At 39.7% G+C, this 25,012-nt stretch overlaps 2 long non-coding RNA genes across 3 annotated transcripts; both read right to left on the bottom strand.

Moving 5' to 3' along the window:
- Positions 1 to 5,325: 5,325 nt before the first annotated feature.
- Positions 5,326 to 6,571, bottom strand: LOC115191483 (uncharacterized). Its single transcript, XR_003877689.1, has 3 exons — positions 6,043 to 6,571; positions 5,553 to 5,673; positions 5,326 to 5,442 (listed from the first exon to the last, which is right to left on the bottom strand). It is a non-coding gene; the product is annotated as an uncharacterized LOC115191483 (long non-coding RNA).
- A 16,471-nt stretch (positions 6,572 to 23,042) lies between these two features.
- LOC115191478 (uncharacterized) lies at positions 23,043 to 23,832 on the bottom strand. 2 transcript variants are annotated; one of them, XR_003877684.1, is made up of 3 exons: positions 23,763 to 23,832; positions 23,264 to 23,384; positions 23,043 to 23,153 (listed from the first exon to the last, which is right to left on the bottom strand). It is a non-coding gene; the product is annotated as an uncharacterized LOC115191478 (long non-coding RNA). The 2 variants fall into 2 exon arrangements; XR_003877683.1 differs by lacking the exon at positions 23,763 to 23,832 and adding an exon at positions 23,517 to 23,591.
- Positions 23,833 to 25,012: the final 1,180 nt, after the last annotated feature.

Raw genomic sequence — 25,012 nt, 5'->3', positions numbered from 1 at the left:
TTGGACGGTTGTTCACTCTCACACAGACAGACGACAAAGTGACTCAGATCAGTTTAGTTTCCACAGAAGAGAGTTTGTGGAGGGGAGGGACTTCCTGGTTCTGCCAGAGGGGAGGGGTAAGAGGGAGGGTGGGGTTAGAGGGATGGAGAGTACACAATGTTAATCGAGACAAATATTTTAGTTCCTAGGTTAGGACCCTTAATATGGAATACATTAAATAGAGTGGTTAGAATATATAAAGGGTAACAGTTTCTATGAAGTACATATCTATAATGTTTTTAATGAATGTTGTAATGTCTTAAACTGATATGCTGTGATACCAACTATAAGCCTCCATAATAACTCATACGTGGTTGTAAAACTGTACAATGTGTTATAGATAATTAGCTACAATGGGGGGAGGGGGTACTTGAAATGGATACAATGTACTGTAGGTGAAATGAATACTGGATGTATTGACTGATCATTGAGAATGATGGAACACTTTACATTACAGTGTGTTTATTGGTGTGGAATTGTTCCTGTTAGTACAGTGGTGTAACAAGTACTGTGATGCCTCATTCTTCCACTGTACTAGCAGCAGTAACCCTAACCAGTAATAAGGCTACTGGAATGGAAAGTGGTACAGGAAATATAAAGTAAGGATTTATACATGTCATCAATGATATACTGTATGTAATGATATGTCTCTGTCTTCTAGATGGTGTTCTATACTGTATGTAATGATATGTCTTCTAGATGGTGTTCTATACTGTATGTAATGATATGTCTCTGTCTTCTAGATGGTGTTCTATACTGTATGTAATGATATGTCTCCTAGATGGTGTTCTATACTGTATGTAATGATATGTCTTCTAGATGGTGTTCTATACTGTATGTAATGATATGTCTCTGTCTTCTAGATGGTGTTCTATACTGTATGTAATGATATGTCTTCTGTCTTCTAGATGGTGTTCTATACTGTATGTAATGATATGTCTCTGTCTTCTAGATGGTGTTCTATACTGTATGTAATGATATGTCTTCTAGATGGTGTTCTATACTGTATGTAATGATATGTCTTCTAGATGGTGTTCTATACTGTATATAATGATATGTCTCTTTCTTCTAGATGGTGTTCTATACTGTATGTAATGATATGTCAACCTGTTATTTAATCAATTAAACTTTTTTGATATTTTTATAATAACATAAAACAAGTTTAAAATGAGTGGGCTAATCCCCCTTTAGCCCCCTCATGGCGACGGGCCCGATTCAGATCTAGTGTGATTGAGGCAAAAATAACAGCCTTAGCCAACTTTTTTGGATAGCTCTGGCTCTAATGGTACACCAACTGCGGAAAGCCAGCCAAGTTCATTTACTTCTGTTGAAAACAAAGGCTACAAAACATTTCCATACAGACAACAGCTGTTAGACAGCAATATGATGTTGCTATTGTTACAGCACTATTTACATCATTTAGCAGACAGTCTTATCCAGAGCTCGGGTTAAGTGTCTTGTTCAAGGGCACATTGACAGACATTTCAAATAATTTGTTTGGGGATTAGATCCAGAGACCTTTCGTTTACTGACCCAACGCTCTAGGCTACCTGCTGCCCTATCTGACAGATAGCTAGAGGCTAAGGCTGGATGCTAGAGCTGAACTGGCTGTGGTAGCTACTAGTTAGCTAGTTCATTCACCTCAGTCGAGACGGGATGGAACATTACAACACTAACGTTACATGTCAGTTTGAGATGGTGGACGTTTTCAATGCCTCCAACCTATTGTGTCTTTTTGTTCGCTTAATTGTGTTGTTTGTAACAATCGAGACGGGATGAAACATTAGCTAACGTTAAATGTCAGTTTCACTACTAGCTCAGAAGTGAGAATAAACACTAGTCTAGTTTTTTTCTGTTGAGTCAATCAGTTACCTTGCCAGCTACATCAGTCAACTAGAGAGTAGCTGGTTTCTGCTCTGCTTGCTTTTACAACTCAGAGAAAAGTACGACTTTTGCTTGTGACACTTTGAATGTGGGTCAAAAGGGTAATAAAAGTATTATGAGTTGTTTTTATACAGTGTCCTTTGCGACCATCTGCCGAATACCTGTCCTCACTGTCATTAACAGGACTGTGGGAAAACAGTGCCTGACAGGCGGGGGCAGAGGACACTGTCTACTGGTCGCTCCCGCTTCCCGATGGAACAGCAGGTGGGAGGCTGGGGCAACATCATGTTCTAGCTAACCAGCTAGCTTGCTAGTTAGCTAAACTTTGTGCTAGCTTGCTAGTTAGCAAGCACATGTTGTCACCCCTGCCTCCCTACTGCTGTGTACCAGAGAAAACCGTACCTAACAGGCGGGGACAAAGGACACTGTCTACCAGTTTACGGCTAGCTATCTACCGTTGTCACCCTGCCTCGGTGACATGTTTTTAATCTTCTCGTGCATTTATATGATAAACACAAAAAGTATCTTTAACAGCATCGTTTCAAGGCAGACAACAGATGATGTTCATGATCGTTTGATAAACAGACTTTTGTAAATAGAATATAGGTAACATAAACTTCACCTCTTTAGTTAACTTTCATCAAAAATGCTCACAGTGAGTTTTAAAAGAATCTTACCCCCATTTTGTGCTCCACCTTCACAATTTGAAGTATTTAACAGACTTGATAACATATCAAAGTGAACAGATTAAATTTGTGAAATGCAGTCATTTGGAATCTGTTGTTCAGCTGGGACTCTCTTTCTTACTGGTATATTAACACATTCTGCAGGCCAAAACTCCATCCCACCAAAACAGGCTGAAATGTCAAGTGGTCTTTTCAAACAGCTGTTACACTAAAAGGGCATTATGCTTTTTGCAATTTCACAGTATTATTCCAACATCATAATGTGAAAATATATATAAAAACACAGGAATATCACATTTACTTGGGCCTTAAAACATTCTGCACCTGAAATTGGGGAAAATGCTTAAAACCTGTTGGGGCTAGGGGGCAGTATTTTCATTGCCGGATAAAAAACGTACCCGATTTAAACTGGTTACTACTCTTACCCAGAAACCAGAATATGCATGTAATTAGTAGATTTGGATAGAAAACACTCTAAAGTTTCTAAAACTGTTTCAATGGTGTCTGTGAGTATAACAGAACTCATATGGCAGGCCAAAACCTGAGAAGATTCCATGCAGGAAGTGCCCTGTCTGACAATTTGTTGTCCTTCTAGGGCATCTCTATCAAAAATACAGCATCTCTGCTGTAACGTGACATTTTCTAAGGCTTCCATTGGCTCTAAGAAGGCGCCAGAAAGTGGAATGAGAGCTCTGCAGTCTCTGGGCGAAAAACAGCAGGAGTGTTTGTGAGTGGTCAGGCAGGGAACACTGACACTGGAGCGCGCATGCACGAGAGGACTCAATTTTTTTCCTTCTCTCTTTGAATGAATACAACGTCGCCCGGTTGGAATATTATCGCTATTTTACGAGAAAAATAGCATAAAAATTGATTTTAAACAGCGTTTGACATGCTTCGAAGTACGGTAATGGAATATTTTGAATTTTTTTGTCACGAAATGCGCCCGCGCGTCACCCTTCGGATACTGACCTCAATGCATTAACAAAACAGAGCTATTTCAATATAACTATGGATTATTTTTAACCAAAAGAACATTTGTTGTTGAAGTAGAAGTCCTGGGAGTGCATTCTGACGAAGAACAGCAAAGTAATCCAATTTTCTAATAGTAAATCTGAGTTTGGTGAGGGCCAAACTTGGTGGGTGTCAAATTAGCTAGCCGTGATGGCCGGGCTATCTACTCAGAATATTGCAAAATGTGCTTTCGCTGAAAAGCTATTTTAAAATCTGACACCGCGATTGCATAAAGGAGTTCTGTATCTATAATTCTTAAAATAATTGTTATGTATTTTGTGAACGTTAATTGTGAGTAATTAAGTAAATTCACCTGAAGTTTGCGGTGTGTATGCTAGTTCTGAACCTCACATGCTAATGTAAAAAGCTGTTTTTTGATATAAATATGAACTTGATTGAACAAAACATGCATGTATTGTATAACATAAGTCCTAGGAGTGTCATCTGATGAAGATCATCAAAGGTTAGTGCTGCATTTAGCTGTGGTTTTGGTTTTTGTGACATATATGCATGCTTTGAAAATGTCTGTGTGATTATTTTTTGCAGGGTTCTCTCCTGACATAATCTAATGTTTTGCTTTTGCTGTAAAGCCTTTTTGAAATCGGACAGTGTGGTTAGATTAACGAGAGTCTTGTCTTTAAAATGGTGTAAAATAGTCATATGTTTGAGAAATTGAAGTTATAGCATTTATGAGGTATTTGTATTTCGCGCCACACGATTCCACTGGCTGTTGACTAGCAAACGTGCCACCTTGCCCAGGGAGGTTAATAAATTAGAAAATAATGAATACTTAATTAAAATCGGGGGAAACTACATTATCAGTTATTACATTAAAATGAGTTTTTACAGTAATTTTTGGTTATTACATAATTAACTCCATCCCACCAAAACAGGCTGAAATGTCAAGTGGTCTTTTCAAACAGCTGTTACACTGAAAGGGCCTTATCCTTTTCGCAATTTCACAGTATTATTACATCATAATGTGAAAACATATATAAAAACACAGGAATATCACATTTACTTGGGCCTTAAAACATTCTGCACTTGAAATTGGGGAAAATTCTTAATAAATTAGAAAATAATTAATACTTAATTAAAATGGGGGGAAATAACATTATACCTTAAGTTATTACATTATAATGAGTTATTACAGAAATGTTCGGTTATTACATTATAATTTGCAGTATGACTGTCGGGCCCTTCACTCCATGTGCCACTGACAAGGGGCCAATGTGTCACCAGAGGAAGGACTGATAAAAAACGAATGACTGTCTCATGTTGAAAGTCCAAGTCAGTATCATGCATTTACTGCTCAAGTTATTCCATATACTTTGACCAGTCTAGTCAGTCCATAAATGTTTTTGTGTATTGTACCTTGACTAATCAAATTCTTCCATGTATTAAAACAACAGTTTGGTGTGTTATTAATTGATCAATCAAGTCATTCTGTACATTTCACCTTTTTTATTTACAGTATTAACCTGACATCATTCCATAAGAAAACGTTCTCTGTCAGATCCATCATCCCTTCTATTTAGCAAAATAATACTTCCTGCTGACCAGCCAATCACATCAAAGTGCTGTTTGCTGCCTGGTGTACTCTCTCGGGACGCCATCCCTATGATCAAAAGACATTGAAAATACATATATACAACAACAAAAAATGTCAATGTTGCTCACTGGGATCCTTCCAAATCTCCTTTAGTTGATCTTGAGCGAAGCCTGGGCATCGAAGGGTACCACTGTGGAGCCCTGGTTGGTGGTGATCACGGGTCAATGCTGTTTCACATGGACGTTGCCACAGGATCCTGGATGGTAATTCCTGAATGAGAAGAATCAGAGGGGGTTGGTTAGGTTGGAAATGTCATTACATGATATCAGCTGTAACATTGTCTCAACAGTGATGAATACCAAGTGCTGTACAGGACTTACAACACATTGAGATAGTACTGAAGCTTTGTGATGGGAAGAGGTGGCTGTTACTGCAGTGGTGTGGAGGCTGCATTGTGGGGCCTGGTGGACTGACAGAGTTGGTGGGATGAGACGGGGGAGTCTGGAGGTCAAAACATGATGAACAAACAAAACAAGACAACATCAGAAAAACTGATTTAATACCAACTGTTAAAGTCTCAAATATATGTCAGGAAACTTTAGACACAGTTTGTAATGATAAAAAAAGATTTACAACAGGTAAAACTGGGTTCAGCTGGATTAGACTGAAGAACAGTATGGTTGATACCAATGCAATTTGTTAAGCAGTTGTGTTCCTTGTTGGCAGTGGAAGCTGGAACACACATCATAACACCTACAGAACATTCTGCTACTTGTAAATCAAGTTCCTCTAGATCTAGGATATGTGTTCAGTGTAACAGAGGTAGTATCACGTTGGCATTGTCGTCACTGGACAAGAATCTGTACTTACCTGCTCTGTAGCCCCGCCTGGCTCCTTCTGGAAGCGGAGGTGGAACAACATGGGGGATAATGAAGATGAATTTGTTGATATTTTGGGATGTTTTATTTTGTTTTATTTGGACCCTCCACCACCTGCCCCATGAAGGACACATTTTTCAAATAACTTCAATTAATCAAAGAAAATAATTTCAGAAAATGTTTCAGAAAATGTTTTTGAAAAAAATAGGAAAAGTCGTTCCATAAATTTGGGACAGAACTCCTGTTTATTTTTCCAGGTTCCCCCAACTGTAGGTGGCAGGTGCTGGTGGAAGTCATTCCAAGAATGTAAGGAATCCATTGTCATTGCAATTAGGTTAATAAATATCATCACTGGATTTCTGATTACCTCTGAAAATAATACCGCAACTAAAGCAGTGATGTCAAAACTATTATTTATACAAAGAAGTTTTTCTTGATTACCAAAGATTATATCATTAAGAGCAAGAGAGAAATCTAGGTTCTTCGATACCTTATTATCTAATGTACTATATTGGACATGATTTAACTGTTTTCCTTTAGTTACAATATCAGATACGTTAAGTTTGCCTTCCTGAATTGCATGCTCAATATCTTTATCATTAATTCTGAGCTCAGGTTTAATATAGAAATCCTTCCTGAATAGCATACGGGATAGTGTGTTCATTAATTCTGAGCTCAAGTTTAATATAGAAATCATTCCTATCCATTAAATAAATATAACACCCTGATATTATATAAATCGGGTCCGTTATATTTTGTATTCTTTCCTTATTTTTCCAGAAATATTCAATTACATTGAAATAATCATAGAAACTAATGATGTAAATCACATAGTAACTTTCTTGAAAGGGTGGTTTAGCAATATTCATAGTAATTTGTTTATTTTGTCTACCGTACTGCATTATCTGATTGATGCATTTTTCATTGTTAATTAAACAAATGAAAGAAAATGAATGAGAAGTTATTTCAGAAAATGTAGCAGAATATGCTTTTAAAATAAACAGGTTAAGCCGTTCCATAAATTTGGGACAGTACTCCTGTTGTTTTCTCCAGCCTCCCCAAACTAAAGGTGGCATAATCTGGCGGAAGTCATTCCAAGTTTTTAAGGAATCCATTGTCAATGCAATTAGGTTAATAAATATCATCCCTGGATTTCTGATTACCTCTGCTATTGACACTGCATTTAAAGCAGTGATGTCAAAATGATTATTTATACAAAGAAGTTTTTCTTGATTACCAAAGATTATATCACTAAGAGCAAGACGGAAATCTAGGTTCTTTGATACCTTATCATCTAATGTACTATATTGGACATGATTTAACGGTTTTCCTTTAGTTACAATATCAGATACGTTAAGTTTGCCTTCCTGAATTGCATGCTCAATATCTTTATCATTAATTCTGAGCTCAGTTTTAATATAGAAATCATTCCTATCCATTACAGAAATATAACACCCTGATATTATATAAATCGGGTCCGTTATATATTTTATTTTTTCCTTATTTTTCCAGAAATACACAATTACGTTGACATAATCATAGAAACTAGTGATGTAAATCACATAGTTACTTTCTTCAGATGTTATTTGGTTTCAGGAAAATACATTTTTTAAATACAGTATGTTCATTAAAAGGACCTATAAAGTGTAATATGTCTATACACTTGTCTTTTGAGAAATTCTGGTTAAAGTTAAGTATATTAATTGCAAAAATCAATTGTATAGCGTACCTAAAAAATATTATTTTGAAACCTTTTTCATTGCCATTTTCCTCAACATTTACATTAATGTCAAAATGCTGGTTTTCATCTTCATTTTCCTGAAAAAAATTAATAAAAAAACCAGAACAGAATTTGTTTAACCTTGTTTTTACATTAAACACGAAGAGGAAGTGAGTGACATGATTTTTCAATCTTCCCATGCAGTCACATGATGACAAACACAAGCAGTATCTGTAACAGCACCGTTTCTAGACAGACAACAGAGGATGTTCATGATGTTTTGATAAACAGACTATTAGAATTAGAATATAGGTTAACATAAACTTTACCTCTTCAGTTAACTTTCATAATAAATGCTCAAAATGAGTTTTGAAAGAATCTTCACCTCCACAAATGAAGTATTAAAAACACTTGAGAAGCTGTCATTGTGAACAGATTAGATTTGTGAAATGCACTCATTTGCGATCTGGTGTTACACTAAAAGGGCATTATCCTCTACGGGATCGGTATCCCCCACGAGATGATTGAGCTAACGTAGGCTAATGTGATTAGCATGAAGTTGTAAGTAACAAGAAGATTTCCCAGGACATAGACATATCTGATATGGGCAGAAAGCTTAAATTCTTGTTAACCTAACTGCACTGTCTGATTTACAGTAGCTGTTACAGTGAAATAATACCATGCTATTGTTTGAGGAGAGTGCACAATTATGAACTTGAAAATGTATTAATAAACCAATTAGGCACATTTGGGTAGTCCTGATACAACATTTTGAACAGAATGGTTCATTGAATCAGTCTAAAACTTTGCACATACACTGCTGCCATCTTACCAGATCTAATGTGTTATATTCTCCTACATTCATTTCACATTTCCACAAACTTCAAAGTGTCCTTTCAAATGGTATCAAGAAAATGCATATCTCTACTTCAGGTCCTGAGCTACAGGCAGATAAATGTGGGTCATTTTAGGAGAACATTGAATAAAAGGGTCCGATCCTTCAGAGGGAATCAACATTTTCACATTTTCTCAGTATTATTCCAACCTCATAGTGTGGAAATATAAATATACTCCAGTTATGCTAATTTGGACCACCAGGCTGCTGATGTCATGCAGTATGTTGTTTATGTTTTTATACTTTTTCATAACGACAACTACAAATTTGATGTCAGACTACAATAGAATGTTCATGATGTCAGATCACAATAGAATGTTCATAATGTCAGACTACAATAGAATGTTCATGATGTCAGACAACAATAGAATGTTCATGATGTCAGACTACAATAGAATGTTCATGATGTCAGACCACAATAGAATGTTCATGATGTCAGACTACAATAGAATGTTCATGATGTCAGACCACAATAGAATGTTCATGATGTCAGACTACAATAGAATGTTCATGATGTCAGACTACAATAGAATGTTCATGATGTCAGACCACAACAGAATGTTCATGATGTCAGACTACAATAGAATGTCCATGATGTCAGACTACAATAGAATGTTCATGATGTCAGACTACAATAGAATGTCCATGATGTCAGACTACAATAGAATGTTCATGATGTCAGACTACAATAGAATGTCCATGATGTCAGACTACAATAGAATGTTCATGATGTCAGACAACAATAGAATGTTCATGATGTCAGACTACAATAGAATGTTCATGATGTCACTGTCTACAGACATGTCGATAAACGTAGTCGTGTAATCTTTGATTGTTTACTCACTCTGTTTACTACACTACCGTACTCACTCTGTTTACTACACTACCGTACTCACTCTGCTACACCACCGTACTCACTCTGTTTACTACACTACCGTACTCACTCTGTTTACTACACTACCGTACTCACACTGTTTACTACACTACCGTACTCACTCTGTTTACTACACTACCGTACTCACTCTGTTTACTACACTACCGTACTCACTCTGTTTACTACACTACCATACTCACTCTGTTTACTACACTACTGTACTCACTCTGTTTAGCACATGGCCTCACATGTGAATCCTTAAAGAGATGGGTGGGTCTAAGGCTTAAGAGTGTGTGAACAATGTTGAATGGGCGAAGACAAAGAAGAACTCTCCAGCAGGAGTACCAAAACATTCCAAGGGCCATTTTCTCAAAAGTGGTGTTACAAGTTTATCAACTTTCAAAGCAGAATTATCTTCCCATTGTTTCTCAACTGTAGTGTATGATATACCACTTTCTAGCTCTGAGTCTCCACTTTTATTCAATGTAAAAAAACACAATTTCTAATTTTTCTACGTCGAATAGAGCCGGTCGGTCCCAGTTGTCGTCTCATTGTTACTTAGGGAGCTTGTTCTATTATACAGACAGTGGGTGAGTTCTGTCCCAGGTAGATGCAAAAATCTGGTAACTTTCCTCAACATTCTTTGAAAACCCAGTTGGGAGATTCACGGTAACAGGAAGGAATAAGCAGGAAATCTGGAATCCTCCAACCAGGATTTTTGAACACTGGGGATTTTGGGAAACTTACTGGACTGTGTGCATGTTTATATTACTGCCTAGCACCAAAATCTATTTCAACTGATCGTGGTCTTTAATTTAGAATACAATTAGTTGTGTGAAGTGTTAGTAGAGTACTGGAACCTGTATACTCCGGTGTAAACTGAAGCTGTCTTGACTACAATTGTCTAAATACAGGTACCATGTTTTCTCTTGCTAATCCATGCAGGTTTGTCATCTGATTTCCAAGGAGTCTGGTGGAGATAGCTACAACCATTCTCCAACGCAGGACATTTCCCCACATCCAGGTTAAGGCCTGCTACCAGCAGGAACACGGAGCACCTCATATCTTTTAGCCTAGAAACATACAATATGTTTTTGCCTTACCACTGCAATATGTAACTTTTTGGGCGACCAGAACAAATCCACATAGAAACATTGAGTTATAGATCTTTCATTTCTAATTTAAAGCAAGTCTAATCAGCTGTGTATGTGTTTTATATGCACTATTTCTATGCTTCCCGTTCTTAAGTTTCGTTTCTGCATCTTTTACTTTCGGTTTTGTACACCAGCTTCAAACAGATGAAAATACAATATTTTTGGTTATGGAAAATATATTTCACAGCGGTTCATATGGTATAATGATTCTCTACACAATTACTGCTTGTTTTGCCACAAACTGAAATTAGGCCTACCATTAGAATTTTAGCAACCAGTAAATGGCAGAGCAATTTCTGCATATTGCACCTTTAAGTAACCTTCTGTCTTATGTAACCATACAAACATAACATATCATACTAATCTGAGTGTCCTGGATTTACATTTACTATGAGACCAGGCTGTCTACACACAGTGACACAGTGCATCTAGTCTATGAGACCAGGCTGTCTACACACAGTGACACAGTGCATCTAGTCTATGAGACCAGGCTGTCTACACACAGTGACACAGTGCATCTAGTCTATGAGACCAGGCTGTCTACACACAGTGACACAGTGCATCTAGTGTATGAGACCAGGCTGTCTACACACCGTAACACAGTACATCTAGTCTATGAGACCAGGCTGTCTACACACAGTGACACAGTGCATCTAGTCTATGAGACCAGGCTGTCTACACACAGTGACACAGTGCATCTAGTCTATGAGACCAGGCTGTCTACACACCGTGACACAGTACATCTAGTCTATGAGACCAGGCTGTCTACACACAGTGACACAGTGCATCTAGTCTATGAGACCAGGCTGTCTACACACAGTGACACAGTGCATCTAGTCTATGAGACCAGGCTGTCTATACACAGTGACACAGTGCAGAAGAGATACATATTTTTGGGCGCCAACCTGTCACTCAATCATTGAAACGTTTCTGCTATTTTTATACAGGGACATAAAACTGAATTTGAAATGAGCGGGCTAATTGTATTTTTTTGTTCGCTTACTTGCGCTGTTTGTAACTAATTATTTTACTTATTTTGTACATGATGTTGCCGCTACCGTCTCTCATGACCAAAAATAACATCTAGACATCAGGACTGCGATTTCTAACCACGGACTAGCAGAATCCTCTTTTTCCTTTCACAACTGCAATATCTTATGCTTCACGGAATCGTGGCTGAACGACGACAACATCAACATACAGCTGGCTGGTTACACGCTGTACCGGCAGGATACAATAGCGGTGTCTGGTAAGACAAAGGGAGGCGGTCTATGTATTTTTGTAAACAACAACTGGTGCACGATATCTAAGGAAGTCTCGAGCTATTGCTTGCCTGAGGTAGAGTTTCTCATAATAAGCTGTAGACCAAACTATCTACCTAGAGAGTTTTCATCTGTATTCTTTGAAGTTGTTTACATACCACCACAGTCAGAGGCTGGCACTAAAACAGCATTGAATGAGCTGTATTCCTCCATAAGCAAACAAAAAAACGCTCACCCAGAGGCGGCGCTCCTAGTAGCCGGGGAATTTAATGCATGGAAACAAAAATCCGTTTTACCAAATTTCTATCAGCATGTTAAATGTGCAACCAGAGGAAAAGAACTCTAGAACACCTATACTCCACACACAAAGCTCTCCCTCGCCCTCCTTTTGGCAAATCTGACCATTATTCTATCCTCCTGATTCCTGCTTACAAGCAAAAATTAAAGCAGGAAACACCAGTGACAAGATCAATAAAAATGTGTTCAAATGAAGCAGATTCTAAGCTACAGGACAGTTTTGCTAGCACTGACTGGAATATGTTCCGGGATTCCTCCGATGGCATTGAGGAGAACACCACATCAGTCATTGGCTTCATCAATAAGTGCATCGATGATGTCTTTCCCAACAGTGACCGTACGTACATACCCCAACCAGAATCCATGGATTACAGGCAGCATCCGCACTGAGCTAAAGGCTAGAGCTGCCGCTTTCAAGGAGTGGGACTCTAACCCGGAATCTTATAAGAAATCCCTGCTATGCCCTCCAACAAACCATCAAACAGGCAAAGCATCAATACAGGACTAGGATCGAATCTTACTACACCGACTCTGAAGCTTTTCGAATGTGGAAGGGCTTGCAAACCATTACAGAATACAAGGGGTATCACAGCCGAGAGCTGCCCAGTGACACAAGCCTACCAGACGAGCTAAACTAATTCTAAGCTCGCTTTGATGCAAATAACAATGAAACATGCATGAGAGCACCAGCTGTTCCAGAAGAGTGTGTGATCACGCTCTCCGCAGCCGATGATAGTAAGAATATTATTAAACAGGTCAACATTCACAAGGCCGCAGGGCCAGACGGATTACCAGGACGTGTACTGTGAGCATGACCAACTGGCAAATGTCTTCAATGGCGTTTTCAACCTCTCCCTGTCCGAGTCTGTAATACCAACATGTTTTAAGCAGACCACCATTGTCCCTGTGCCCAAGAACACTAAGGTAACCTGTCTAAACAACTACCGACCCGTAGCACTCATGTCTAATTGGAGATCAACCCAAAAACCCAACATATAAATAGAAAACCTAGAACTAAAACATAGAAATAGAAAACATAGAGAAACACAAAAACACCCCCTGTCACGCCCTGACCACTCTACTATAGAAAATTACCCCTTACAAGGGTCAGGACATGACAACTACAACCGTTAAATATGGTCGGGGCCAATAAACGTCTGCAAAAAAGCATAGCAAAATTTTTGCCAGCAGATGTTATCCATAGGTAAATAAATCATCGGCCAGAGCGTCAATTGTGCGCTCCGAGAACGAAACGAGATGGGTAGGGCTAAAGCGTAAGAGGGTGTGAATGATGCTGAATGGGTGTAGACAAAGAAGAGCTCTTCACTAGATACCAAAACATTCAAAGGCCATTTTCTCAAAAGTGAGTTTACAAGTTGATCTACTTTCAAAGCAGAATTACTTTCCCATTGTTGCTCAAATGCAGTGCATGATATATCATTTTGTAGCTCTGAGTCTGCTTTTATGCAATATAAAATACACCATTTCAAATTTTGCTACGTAAGACGGAATCCAGGTGGTGAGTCACATATGATGACAAACACAAGCAGTATCTTTAACAGCACCGTTTCTAGACAGACAACAGAGGATGTTCATGATGTTTTGATAAACAGACTATTAGAATTAGATTATATATTATAACAGAAACTTTACCTTTTCAGTTAACTTTCATAAAAAATTGTCAAAATTTGTTAGAAAATAATCTTACCCTCATTTTATGCTCCACCACAATTAAAAACACTTGATAAAATGTCAATGTGAACAGATACAATTTGTGAAATGCACTCATTTGGGATCTGGTGTTCACTTGGGAACCTTTTTCTTATTGGTCTATTAACTCATTTTGCAGGACAAAATTCCATCCCAAAACTCCATCCCAAATCTCCACCCCAAAACTCCACCCAAAAATTCCACCCCAAAATGTAACCCCAAAACTGCATCCCAAAACTCTGTCCTAAAACAGGCAGACATTTCCAGAGGTATTTTTTTTACCCCCTTTTTCTCCCCAATTACGATCTTGTCTCATCGCTCCAACTCCCCATCAGGCTCGGGAGGCAAAGGGCGAGTCATGGGTCCTCTGAAACATGGCCCGCCAAACCGCGTTTCTTAACACAAACTTTACCTCTTCAGTTAACTTTCATAAAAATTGCTCAAAATGAGTTTTAAAAGTATCTTACCCCTATTTTGTGCTCCACCTCCACAATTATAAGTATTAAAAACACTAGATAAGATGTCAATGTGAACAAATTTGTGAAATGCACTCATTTGGGATCTGGTGTCACACTCAAAGGGCATTATCTTCATTTCTACAATTTCTCAGTATTATTATTCCAGTATTATCCCAACCTCATAGCGTGGAAATATATATATACCAGTTATGCTCATTTGGATCACCAGGCTGCTGATGTCATGCTGTCTGTCGTTTTTGTGTTTATACTTTTTCATAACGACAACTACAGGTTTGATGTCAGACTACAATATAATGTTCTTAATGTCAATTTCGACAACTGTCTACAGACATGTCAATAGACGTAGTATAAACCAGTCTTTAGTCTTGACATCTTTGGTTGTTAAGTACACTACTGTACTCACTCTGTTTAGCACATGGCCTCACATGTGAATCCTTAATGAGATAGGTGGGGTTGATACTGAATGGGTGTAGACAAAGAAGAGCTCTCCAGTAGGTGTACCAAAACATTCAAGGCCCATTACCTCAGAAGTGCGGTTACAAGTTTATCAACTTTCAAAGCAGAATTACTTTCACATTGTTCTTCAACTGTAGTGTATGATATACTATTTTCTACTTTTATTAAATGTAAAAAACACAATTTAAAATTTTGATAATTATGACCGAATAGAGCCGGTTGGTCCCAGTTGTCATCTCATTGTTACTTAGGGAGCTCGGTCTATTATACAGACAGTGGGTGAGTTCTGTCCCAGGTAGATGCAAAAAATCTGGTAACTTTAACCAACATTCTTTGAAAACCCGGTTGGGAGATTCACGGTATCAGGAAGGAATTGTCACGTCCTGACCAGTAATAGGGGTTATTTGTTATTGTAGTTTGGTCAGGACGTGGCAGGGGTATTTGTTTTATGTGGTTCGGGGGTTATGTGTATGTAGAGGGGTGTTGTATTTATGTGTTCCGGGGTTTTTGGTGTATGTTCTTGTTTTGGTATTCTAGGTTTTCTAGGTTGTGTATTTCTTTTTTTGCCTGGTGTGGCTCTCAATCAGGAACAGCTGTACATCGTTATTTCTGATTGAGAGTCATACTTAGGGAGCTTGGTTTCACCTGTCTCGTTGTGGGTAGTTGTATTTGCACTGCTGTTTGTTTAGCCTGCAAATCTGTTAGCTGTCGTTCTTTGTTTATTGTTTTTCGTGTTCACTTTATAAATAAAATATGATGAGCACGCAACCCGCTGCGCCTTGGTCTAATCTCTTCGACAGCCGTGACAGGAATAAGCAGGAAATCTGGAATCCTCCAACCAGGATTTTTGAAAACTGGGGATTTTGGGAAACTTACTGGACTGTGTGCATGTTTATATTACTGCCTAGCACCAAAATATTTTTCAAATTATCATGGTCTTTAGATTAGACAACAATTAGTTGTGTGAAGTGTTAGTAGAGTACTGGAACCTGTATACTCCGGTGTAAACTGTAGCTGTCTTGACTACAATTGTCTAAATACAGGTACCATGTTTTCTCTTGCTAATCCATGCAGGTCTGTCATCTGATTTCCAAGGGGTCTGGTGGAGATAGCTGCAACCATTCTCCAAGGCAGAACATTTCCCAGCATCCAGATTAAGGCCTGCTACCAGCAGGAACATGGAGCACCTCATATCTTTTAGCCTAGAAACATACAATATGTTTTTGCCTTACCCCTGCAATATGTAACTTTTTGGGCGACCAGAACAAATTCACATAGAAACATTAAGTTATAGCTTTTTCATTTCTAATTTAAAGCAAGTCTAATCAACTGTAGATGTGTTCTATATGCACTATTTCTATGTTTCCCGTTCTTAAGTTTCGTTTCTGCATCTTACTGTCGGTTTTGTACACCAGCTTCGAACAGATGAAAATACAATATTTTTGGTTATGGAAAATACACTGCTCAAAAAAATAAAGGGAACACTAAAATAACACATCCTAGATCTGAATAAATGAAATAATCTTATTAAATGCTTTTTTCTTTACATAGTTGAATGTGATGACAACAAATTCACACAAAAATAATCAATGGAAATCCAATTTATCAACCGATGGAGGTCTGGATTTGGAGTCAAAATCTAAATTAAAGTGGAAAACCACACTACAGGCTGATCCAACTGTGATGTAATGTCCTTAAAACAAGTCAAAATGAAGCTCAGTAGTGTGTGTGGCCTCCACGTGCCTGTATGACCTCCCTACAATGCCTGGGCATGCTCCTGATGAGGTGGCGGATGGTCTCCTGAGGGATCTCCTCCCAGACCTGGACTAAAGCATCCGCCAACTCCTGAACAGTCTGTGGTGCAACGTGGCATTGATGGATGGAGCGAGACATGATGTCCCAGATGTGCTCAATTGGATTCAGGTCTGGGGAATGGGCGGGCCAGTCCATAGCATCAATGCCTTCCTCTTGCAGGAACTGCTGACACACTCCAGCCACATGAGGTCTAGCATTGTCTTGCATTAGGAGGAACCCAGGGCCAACCGCACCAGTATATGGTCTCACAAGGGGTCTGAGGATCTCATCTCGGTACCTAATGGCAGTCAGGCTACCTCTGGCGAGCACATGGAGGGCTGTGCGGCACCCCAAAGAAATGCCACCCCACACCATGACTGACCCACCGCCAAACCGGTCATGCTGGAGGATGTTGCAGGCAGCAGAACGTTCTCCACGGCGTCTCCAGACTCTGTCACGTCTGTCACATGTGCTCAGTGTGAACCTGCTTTCATCTGTGAAGAGCACAGGGCGCCAGTGGCGAATTTGCCATTCTTGGTGTTCTCTGGCAAATGCCAAACGTCCTGCACGGTGTTGGGCTGTAAGCACGTCGGGCCATCATACCACCCTCATGGAGTCTGTTTCTGACCGTTTGAGCAGACACATGCACATTTGTGGCCTGCTGGAGGTCATTTTGCAGGGCTCTGGCAGTGCTCCTCCTGTTCCTCCTTGCACAAAGGCGGAGGTAGCGGTCCTGCTGCTGGGTTGTTGCCCTCCTACGGCCTCCTCCACATCTTCTGATGTACTGGCCTGTATCCTGGTAGCGCCTCCATGTCTGGACACTATGCTGACAGACACAGCAAACCTTCTTGCCACAGCTCGCATTGATGTGCCATCCTGGATGAGCTGCACTACCTGAGCCACTTGTGTGGGTTGTAGACTCCGTCTCATGCTACCACTAGAGTGAAAGCACCGCCAGCATTCAAAAGTGACCAAAACATCAGCCAGGAAGCATAGGAACTGAGAAGTGGTCTGTGGTCACCACCTGAAGAACCACTCCTTTATTGGGGGTGTCTTGCTAATTGCCTATAATTTCCACCTGTTGTCTATTCCATTTGCACAACAGCATGTGAAATTTATTGTCAATCAGTGTTGCTTCCTAAGTGGACAGTTTGATTTCACAGAAGTGTGATTGACTTGGAGTTACATTGTGCTGTTTAAGTGTTCCCTTTATTTTTTTGAGCAGAGTATATTTTCACATTATGATGTTGTAATAATACTGTGAAATTGCAAAAAGGATAATGCCCTTTCAGTGTATCAGCTGTTTGAAAACACCACTTGACATTTCAGCCTGTTTTGGTGGGATGGAATTTTGGCCTGCCTGGTGACATCACCGTTAATAGACAAGTGAGAAAGAGAGTCCCAGGTGAACACAAGATCCTGAATGAGTGCATTTCATAAATTTAATCTCTTCACTTTGATATGTTATCAAGTCTGTTTGTCACGCCCTGACCTTAGATTGCCGTTTATTTTCTCTTTTTTGGGTTAGGTCAGGGTGTGATGTGGGGTGGGCATTCGATGCCATTCTATGTTTTCTATTTCTTTGTGTTTGGCCGAGTATTGTTTCCAATCAGAGGCAGCTGTCCATCCTCCCACCTGCTGTTCCATCGGGAAGCGGGAGCGACCAGTAGACAGTGTCCTCTGCCCCCGCCTGTCAGGCACTGTTTTCCCACAGTCCTGTTAATGACAGTGAGGACAGGTATTCGGCAGATGGTCGCGAAGGACACTGTACAAAAATAAAAATAACTTCGATAATACTTTTATTACCCTTTTGATCCACATTCAAAAGTCTCACAAGCAAAAGTCGTACTTTTCTCTGAGTTGTAAAAGCAAGCAGAGCAGAAACCAGCTACTCTTTAGTTGACTGATGTAGCTGGCAAGGTAACTGATTGACTCAACAGAAAAAAAAACGACACTAGTGTTTATTCCCACTGTTGAGCTAGTAGTGAAACTGACATTTAACGTTAGCTAATGTTTCATCCCGTCTCGACTGTTGCAAAAATCGCAAATAAGCGAACAAAAAAACACAATAGGTTGGAGGCATTGAAAACGTCCACCATCTCAAACTGACATGTAATGTTAGTGTTGTAATGTTTCAACCCGTCTCGACTGAGGTGAATGAACTAGCTAGCTAGTAGCTAACATAGCCAGTTCAGCTCTAGCATCCAGCCTTAGCCTCTAGCTATCTGTCAGATAGTGTAGCATTTAGCCTAGAGCGTTGGGTCAGTAAATGAAAGGTCTCTGGATCTAATCCCCGAACAAATTATGTGAAAAGTCTGTCAATGTGCCCTTGAACAAGACACTTAACCCGAGCTCTGGATAAGACTGTCTGCTAAATGATGTAAATAGCGCTGTAACAATAGCAACATCATATTGCTGTCTAACAGCTGTTGTGTGTATGGAAATGTTTTGTAGCCTTTGTTTTCAACAGAAGTAAATGAACTTGGCTGGCTTTCCGCAGTTGGTTTACTGTCAGAGCCAGAGCTATCCAACAAAGTTGTCTAAAGCTGTTATTTTTGCCTCAATCACACTAGATCTGAAATGGGCCTGTCGCCATGAGGGGGCTAAAGGGGGATTAGCCCACTCATTTTAAACTTCATTTTTTGTTTTATGACCCTGGTATAAATATATCAAAAAAGTTCCAATGATTGAGTGACAGGTTGGCACCAAAAAATGATCTTATTCCCTCCTGATTCCGTGAATCTTCCATCCGGGTTTTCAAAGAATGTTGGGGAAGTTACCAGATTTTTGCATCTACCTGGGAGAGAACTCACCCACTGTCTGTATAATAGAACGAGCTCCCTAAGTAACAATGAGATGACAACTGTGACCTTCCGGCTCTATTCGGTCTTATGTATCAATATTAGAAATTGAGTTTTTTACATTGGATAAAAGTAGAGACTCAGAGATAGAAAATAGTATATCATACACTACATTTCAAGAAGAATGGGAAAGTGATTCTGCTTTGAAAGTTGATAAACTTGTAACCCCACTTTTGAGGTAATGGGCCTTGAATGTTTTGGTACACCTACTGGAGAGCTCTTCTTTGTCTACCCTCATTCAGTATCGACCCCACCCATCTCTTTAAGGATTCACATGTGAGGCCATGTGATAAACAGAGTGACTACAGTAGTGTACTAAACAACCAAAGATTTCAAGACTAAAGACTGGTTTATACTACATCTATTGACATGTCTGTAGACAGTTGTCGCATTGACATCATGAACATTATATTGTAGTCTGACATCAAACTTGTAGTTGTCGTTATGAAAAAGTATAAATACAAAAATGACAGACAGCATTAAATCAGCAGCCTGGTGATCCAAATTAGCATAACTGGTGTATATATATATATACACACCATGACCTTACCCAAAAAAGAGAAAATAAACGGCAATCTAAGGTCAGGGCGTGACAAACAGACTTGATAACATATCAAAGTGAACAGATTAAATTTGTGAAATGCACTCATTCGGAATCTGGTGTTCAGCTGGGACTCTCTTTCTTACTGGTATATTAACACATTTTGCAGGCCAAAAACCCATTCCACCAAAACAGGCTGAAATGTCAAGTGGTCTTTTCAAACAGCTGTTACACTAAAAGGGCATTATCCTTTTCGCAATTTCACAGTATTATTTCAACATCATAATGTGAAAATATATATAAAAACACAGGAAAATCACATTTACCTTGGCCTTAAAACATTCTGCACTTGAAATTCGGGCAAATGCTTAACAAATTAGAAAATAATGAATACTTAATTAAAATGGGGGGAAATTACATTATACCTTAAGTTATTACATTATAATGAGTTATTACAGTAAATTTGGGTTATTACATTATAATTTGCAGTATGACTGTCGGGCCCTTCACTCCTAGTCAAATCAAATCAAATCAAATCAAATCAAATCAAATTTATTTATATAGCCCTTCGTACATCAGCTGAAATCTCAAAGTGCTGTACAGAAACCCAGCCTAAAACCCCAAACAGCAAGCAATGCATGTGAAAGAAGCACGGTGGCTGGGAAAAACTCCCTAGGAAAAACTCCTGAGAAAGGCCAAAAACCTAGGAAGAAACCTAGAGAGGAACCAGGCTATGAGGGGTGGCCAGTCCTCTTCTGGCTGTGCCGGGTGGATATTATAACAGAACATGGTCAAGATGTTAAAATGTTCGTAAATGACCAGCATGGTCAAATAATAATAATCATAGTAATTGTCGAGGGTGCAACAAGCACGTCCGGTGAACAGGTCAGGGTTCCGTAGCCGCAGGCAGAACAGTTGAAACTGGAGCAGCAGCATGGCCAGGTGGACTGGGGACAGCAAGGAGTCATCATGCCAGGTAGTCCTGAGGCATGGTCCTAGGGCTCAGGTCCTCCGAGAGAAAGAAAGAAAGAGAGAAGGAGAGAATTAGAGAGAGCATATTTACATTCACACAGGACACCGGATAAGACAAGAGAATACTCCAGATGTAACAGACTGACCCTAGCCCCTCGACACATAAACTACTGCAGCATAAATACTGGAGGCTGAGACAGGAGGGATCAGAAGACACTGTGGCCCCATCCGATGATACCCCCGGACAGGGCCAAACAGGCAGGATATAACCCCACCCACTTTGCCAAAGCACAGCCCCCACACCACTAGAGGGATATCTACAACCACCAACTTACCGTCCGAAGACAAGGCGAGTATAGCCCACAAAGATCTCCGCCACGGCACAACCCAAGGGGGGGGCACCAACCCAGACAGGAAGACCACGTCAGTGGCTCAACCTACTCAAGTGACGCACCCCTCCCATGGACGGCATGGAAGAACACCAGTAAGTCAGTGACTCAGCCCCTGTAAAAGGGTTAGAGGCAGAGAATCCCAGTGGGAAGAGGGGAACCGACAAGGCAGAGACAGCAAGGGCGGTTCGTTGCTCCAGCCTTTCCGTTCACCTTCACACTCCTGGGCCAGACTATACTTAATCATAGGACCTACTGAAGAGATACGTCTTCAGTAAAGACTTAAAGGTTGAGACTGAGTCTGCGTCTCTCACATGGGTAGGCAGACCATTCCATAAAAATGGAGCTCTATAGGAGAAAGCCCTACCTCCAGCCGTTTGCTTAGAAATTCTAGGGACAATTAGGAGGCCTGCGTCTTGTGACCGTAGCGTACGTGTAGGTATGTACGGCAGGACCAAATCGGAAAGATAGGTAGGAGCAAGCCCATGTAATGCTTTGTAGGTTAGCAGTAAAACCTTGAAATCAGCCCTTGCCTTAACAGGAAGCCAGTGTAGGGAGGCTAGCACTGGAGTAATATGATCACATTTTTTGGTTCTAGTCAGGATTCTAGCAGCCATATTTAGCACTAACTGAAGTTTGTTTAGTGCTTTATCCAGGTAGCCGGAAAGTAGAGCATTGCAGTAGTCCAGCCTAGAAGTAACAAAAGCATGGATTAATTTTTCTGCGTCATTTTTGGACAGAAAGTTTCTGATTTTTGCAATGTTACGTAGAAGGAAAAAAGCTGTCCTTGAAGCAGTCTTGATATGTTCTTCAAAAGAGAGATCAGGGTCCAGAGTAACGCCGAGGTCCTTCACAGTTTTATTTGAGACGACTGTACAACCATCCAGATTAATTGTCAGATTCAACAGAAGATCTCTTTGTTTCTTGGGACCTAGGACAAGCATCTCTGTTTTGTCCGAGTTTAAAAGTAGAAAATTTGCAGCCATCCACTTCCTTATGTCTGAAACACAGGCTTCTAGCGAGGGCAATTTTGGGGCTTCACCATGTTTCATTGAAATGTACAGCTGTGTGTCGTCCGCATAGCAGTGAAATTTAACCTAGTGCCACTGACAAGGGGCCAATGTGTCACTAGAGGAAGGACTGATAAACAACTAATGACTGTCTCATGTTGAAGGTCCAAGTCAGTATCATGCATTTACTGCTCAAATTATTCTATATACTTTGACTAGTCTAGTCATTCCTTAAATGTTTTTGTGTAATGTACCTTGACTAATCAAATTCTTCATGTATTAAAACAACAGTTTGGTGTGTTATTAATTGATCAATCAAGTCATTCTGTACATTTCACCTTTTTTATTTACAGTATTAACCTGACATCATTCCATAAAAAACATTCTCTGTCAGATCCATCATCCCTTCTGTTTAGCCAGATAATACTTCCTGCTGACCAGCCAATCACGTTTGCTGCCTGGTGTGCTATCTCGGGAGGCCATCCCTATGATCAAAAGACGTTGAAAATACATATATACAACAGCAAAAAATGTCAATTTTGCTCAATGGGATCCTTCCAAATTTCCTTTAGTTGATCTTGAGCGAAGCCTGGGCATCGAAGGATACAGCTGTGGAGCCCTGGTTGGTGGTGATCACGGGTCAATGCTGTTTCACATTGACGTTGCCACAGGATCCTGGATGGTACTTCCTGAATGAGAAGAATCAGAGGGGGTTGGTTAGGTTGAAAATGTCATTACATGTTATCAGCTGTAACATTGTCTCAACAGTGATGAGTACCAAGTGCTGTACAGGACTTACAACACATTGAGATAGTACTGAAGCTTTGTGATGGGAAGATGTGGCTGTTACTGCAGTGGTGTGGAGGCTGCATTGTGGGGCCTGGTGGACTGACAGAGTTGGTGGGATGAGATGGGGGAGTCTGGAGATCAAAACATGATGACCAAACAAAACAAAAAAATATCAGAAAAACTGATTTAATACCAACTGTTAAAGCCTCAAATATATGTCAGGAAACTTTAGACACAGTTTGTAATGATAAAAAAATATTTACAACAGGTAAAACTGGGATCAGCTGGATTTGACTGAAGAACAGTATGGTTGACTCCAATGCAATGTGTAAAGCAGTTGTGTTCCTTGTTGGCAGTGGAAGTTGGAACACAAATCACCTCAATCATAACACCTACAGAACATTCTGTTACTTGTAAATCAAGTTCATCTAGATCTAGGATATGTGTTCAGAGTAACAGAGGTAGTATCACGTTGGCATTGGCGTCACTGGAGAAGAATCTGTACTTACCTGCTCTGTGGCCCCGCCTGGTTCCTCCCAGAAGCGGAGGTGGAACAACGTGGGGGATAATGGGGAGGGTGATACCAGCCGCTCAACAACAGCCCAACAGGCAGTTATGGGAAACAGATGAACATTTCTGAGAAGTCACATCCTTAACTTGACATACTGTAATAAATGATTGATTGGTTATGTACAAGCTATGCTATGCAGATGCAGCATTCAGTGGGCTGAATAAACTTGGTTTGAGCTTTTCTCTGCATCCGTTTGAGTTCATACTCTGTTCACAACCTAACACCTTGCTTCTATGTATTTACTCTAATGCCTAAATGTTCTTATTCATCTTCAGAATTAGAATCACATTAACCTTGTTTTCACATTAAACATAAAGAAAAGGGTGGTGACATGTTCTAATCTTCCCATGCAGTCACATGATGACAAACACAAGCAGTATCTGTAACAGCACCGTTTCTAGACAGACAACAGAGGATGTTCATGATGTTTTGATAAACAGACTATTAGAATATAGGTTAACATAAACTTTACCTCTTCAGTTAACTTTCATAATAAATGCTCAAAATGGGTTTTGAAAGAATCTTCACCTCCACAAATGAAGTATTAAAAACACTTGAGAAGCTGTCATTGTGATCAGATTAAATTTGTGAAATGCACTCATTTGCGATCTGGTGTTACACTAAAAGAGCATTATCTCTACGGGATCAGTATCCCCCCCACGAGACGGTTGAGCTAACGTAGGCTAATGTGATTAGCATGAGGTTGTAAGTAACAAGAACATATTCCCAGGACATAGACATATATGATATGGGCAGAAAGCTTAAATTCTTTTTAACCTAACTGCACTGTCTGATTTACAGTAGCTATTATAGTGAAAGAATACCATGCTATTGTTTGAGGAGAGTGCACAGTTAAACTTGAAAACGTATTAATAATCAAATTAGGCACAATTGGGCAGTCTTGATAGAACATTTTGAACAGAAATGTTCATTGAATCAGTCTAAAACCTTGCACATACACTGCTGCCATCTCGTGGCCAAAATCTAAATTGCGCCTAACCTGGAATATTACATTATGGCTTTCCTCTTGTTTTTCAAAGATGATGAAAGAAAAATTTTGTTTGTATGATCTTTTACCAGATCTAATGTGTTATGTTCTCCAACATTCATTTCACATTTCCACAAACTTCAAAGCGTCCTTTCAAATGGTATCAAGAAAATGCATATCTCTACTTCAGGTCCTGAGCT

Source organism: Salmo trutta, chromosome 4, assembly GCF_901001165.1.
Source record: "Salmo trutta chromosome 4, fSalTru1.1, whole genome shotgun sequence".
Lineage (NCBI taxonomy): Eukaryota > Metazoa > Chordata > Actinopteri > Salmoniformes > Salmonidae > Salmo > Salmo trutta.
Note: the sequence above shows the minus strand (reverse complement) of the source record. Positions and strands in the feature narration are given on the sequence as shown.